The sequence below is a fragment of the Pipistrellus kuhlii genome, unplaced genomic scaffold (genome assembly GCF_014108245.1).
Source record: "Pipistrellus kuhlii isolate mPipKuh1 unplaced genomic scaffold, mPipKuh1.p scaffold_m20_p_11, whole genome shotgun sequence".
NCBI lineage: Eukaryota > Metazoa > Chordata > Mammalia > Chiroptera > Vespertilionidae > Pipistrellus > Pipistrellus kuhlii.
This window is the reverse complement of record NW_023425416.1, coordinates 18,955,547-18,959,048: the sequence shown is the minus strand read 5'-3', so window position 1 is coordinate 18,959,048 and position 3,502 is coordinate 18,955,547. Positions and strand designations below refer to the sequence as shown.

General features: G+C 42.3%; 1 pseudogene; it reads right to left on the bottom strand.

Moving 5' to 3' along the window:
- Positions 1-1,353: 1,353 nt before the first annotated feature.
- LOC118715733 lies at positions 1,354-3,272 on the bottom strand (annotated as a pseudogene).
- Between the last annotated feature and the right edge of the window lie 230 nt (positions 3,273-3,502).

Below are 3,502 nucleotides of genomic sequence, written 5' to 3'. Positions count from 1 at the left end.
AACCTCTTCCTTGCTTAAATTCAAATATTTTCTAATTCTGTTTTGTCTTTTGTGGTTTCAGGAAAGATTTCCCTTTAAAAAAGTAAAATATTTCTCTTTTAAAAAATGAAAGAGGAAATCGGATGCCCTCCATATCTCATGTTATTTGCTTTTTCTTTAAATATGATCAGAGATCTAAAACATATTTTCTTGGTCACTGTTACTAAAATCTGAGAAGTTTCAACAATATTATTCTTTAAAGTAAAAAAAGCAAAAGAAGTTCTTAAGAACAAATTAAACTTTGTTATCCCCACCTCCCCTAAATTTGTACTTCACTGTATCCAAGCTCTCAATATTTCTGGACAGTATGAACAAAATTCTGACAAATATTCCAGCCACCTTACTCTAAAAACATTTCCTTTAATAGCTGCATAGAATTTCTTTTTTTGAGAAGGCAAACCCCGAAATATGTAGAAAGCTCTCGAATGAGAATGTCCAATTATAAAAAATCAAAGTAAGATCTGGATAGTGTTCTTCAACATACTCACTAATAAAGAGCAGCCAGATCCTAGGCCTTCTCTCTGCATTCGGGAGCAAACACTATCAAAGTGTAAATGACAACCAGGGGAAAATGGGTGACACAAAGGCCATTTTTCTTTGATGGGTCAGGAGGGAAAGTGGAACCCAAGCTATGGCCACTTATCAAAACTTCATCAGTTCAACAAAATAGGACAAATCTCTGTGGAAAGGACTCATTTGGCAAACATAGCTTCTTCCTATATATTTTTTTTCCATCACATCAGATTAAATAAAAGTTGCTGTCGTTTTAGAATCATTGATGAGATATTTTTAAATAGAAAAACGTTTATTGAACATTTACATAATTTTATTGCTGTTTATTACAACAAAAAATTATTGAACTGATTTGTAGAATCCATCTATTGATAGTAACACGAAATTGAAATCCGTTCCCCAAGAAGATACAGTTATGGCTGAACACATCCGATGCTCAGAGTACAGCATGAATAAGACCAATCCTGTGTGACATTTGGTCCTTGCTGCAGTTTGTGTTCCTCTTTCAGAAAGCAAAAGTATCCACTTGATGTTTCAATAAATATCAAAGTAATTGTTACCCCCCCCCCCCCCCCCACAAATAATAATAATAAATAGCTTCTCCGGGCCAGAGGTTTAAGGAAGAGCAGTTTTGATGAATGATTCCCAGCATCGAGTGAGTCCTCCTTCAGTACAAATGAGTCGATGTCAGGAATGTTCCCTCCACTGCTGGCTGTGACCCTGTCTCCCTCCTGCTGCTGCATGAGCTACGTGAGGACTACTTTCATGGGGGCTGCTGGTGACAGACGTACTGCCTGCTGCCTAGAGTGATGTGGTCTGCTCATGGAAGTGGAACAGCAGCAGGAGCACCCGATCACACGGGGCTCCCCCATATGTGAGAACCCCTTTGGTTGGGCTGCCTTGTGTTTCTGACATAGAGATGCACTTCCTTTTGGCAGGTGGGTCTTCCTCTTCATCAGAAGAGCTTTCTGTTGTTCAGTCGATCACATCCGCTTTCTTCTTGCCGCCTCATTGTCTAGTCACTGATCAAGATTACTGAGGACACTTGAACTTTCTATTTTTGTACAGGGCTGGCTGGATACTCTCATAGTTTCTTTCTTTGTCTCATTGGACACCAAGAGCCATCCTCTTGGAATTTGATCTCATCCACATCAGAACAGTCACTGAGAATTTCCATAAAAAGCCCATCTAAAATTAGACATTCATAGGCAGTTTTTTGACACACACAAGACAAATCCAGGTGGCTCCTTCTCATACATTTGCAGAGCAGCATCAAAACACTAGAGGTGTGCACAAACCAGTGCTCAGTGTGGGATTGCCAGCCTCATGTTCCCTAGGGGGCACATCAAGGATACCTTAAGGCAGTGGTCGGCAAACTCAACAGTCAACAGAGCCAAATATCAACCATACAACCATTGGAATTTCTTTTGAGAGCCAAATTTTTTAAACTTAAGCTTCTTCTAATGCCACTTCTTCAAAATAGACTCGCCCAGGCCGTGGTATTTTGTGGAAGAGCCACACTCCAGGGGCCAAAGAGCCGCATGTGGCTCGCAAGCTACAGTTTGCCGACCATGGCCTTAAGACTAGCTGTGGCAGCTGAAGCCGGTTTGGCTCAGTGGTAGAGCATCGGTCTGCGGACTGAAGGGTCCCGGGTTCGATTCTGGTCAAGGGCATGTACGTTGGTTGCGGGCACATCCCCAGTAGGGGATGTGCAAGAGGCAGTTGGTCGATGTTGCTCTCTCATCGACGTTTCTAGCTCTCTATCTCTCTCCCTTCCTCTCTGTAAAAAAATCAATAAAATATATTAAAAAAACAAAACAAAACAAAAAAAAAAAACAAGCTGTGGCAATTTCACTATCAGGATCTGCAGTAAGTTTTACTTTAACTTTCCAATTTCTGATGCCCAAGAAATGGAACTCTGGTTTGGCACAGGTGAAAATAACCTTACTAGACATGTAATGTTCAGAGGGTGCCTCTGTTCGATCTCATTTTTAGGTGGTGGTGCGTAGCCAGGTAAAATAAAAAGCTTCCCGTTTGCTTTTATACATAGACTGTTGAGATAGTAGTTAACTTCCTGGGGACAACTTATTTCTTCCAAGCAAAGTCTCTGCTGAACTTGGACTGTATAATTTCTCCTACCACCTGGCTAAATAAATAAATAAATAAATAAATCTGGATATGCTTATCTCTCTTAACTAGTTCAAATGTCAGACCAAAAATAAAAACTTCTCTTGAAATTGTTGAATACTGCTTTAAACTCATGGGCTTGATGAGAACATCAGGAACATCATAAAAGGACAAGGTTTTTAACTGCACAACAGTCTGGACAAGAGGCCTTGGGGGATGGCTGCTGCATCTAAGTGTGCGCTTAGTAGGTATCTGGAGGCAACACAGAACAAACAGAGGCACGGTGAGTGAGGTGTAACTGAAGTGGATTCCAGCCACAGCCTCCTCAGGCTCTACAGGTGGTGGGCCACCATCCAAATGGAAAGCTGATGCTTTGATCGTGGATACATTAGAAAGTTCTTCAAGAGCCGTGGGTGTCCGTGTCTGTACGATTCTCAGATTTCAGCCTGAGCCGCAGGGCTGCAGCCACCCTTCAGTAAATGCAGCACCCTCATCAGGAGGTCATGCTTGCGCCTACTTTTATTTCATCCAGCAAAGCCTAGTAACACTTGTAGCCCAAGAGCCATATTCCTCAACTCCTTGAAATCTGCCATTTCATACACCCGTGGGCACCACTGCCACTACAGCACCCCCTCCCACTGCCGCCACTAGGGCAGCCACCTCCAGCACTGGTGCTGCTGAAGACACCACAGCCAGGCCCAGTCCAACCTTTGCATTCTTAGAATAAACCCAGTGACGTAGGCCTTGGATTATTCCTTTTCCAAGGAGCCTCTGTGTATGCTCTTGGAAGGCATCAAGGGCTTTAGAGATTCAGGATGAACTT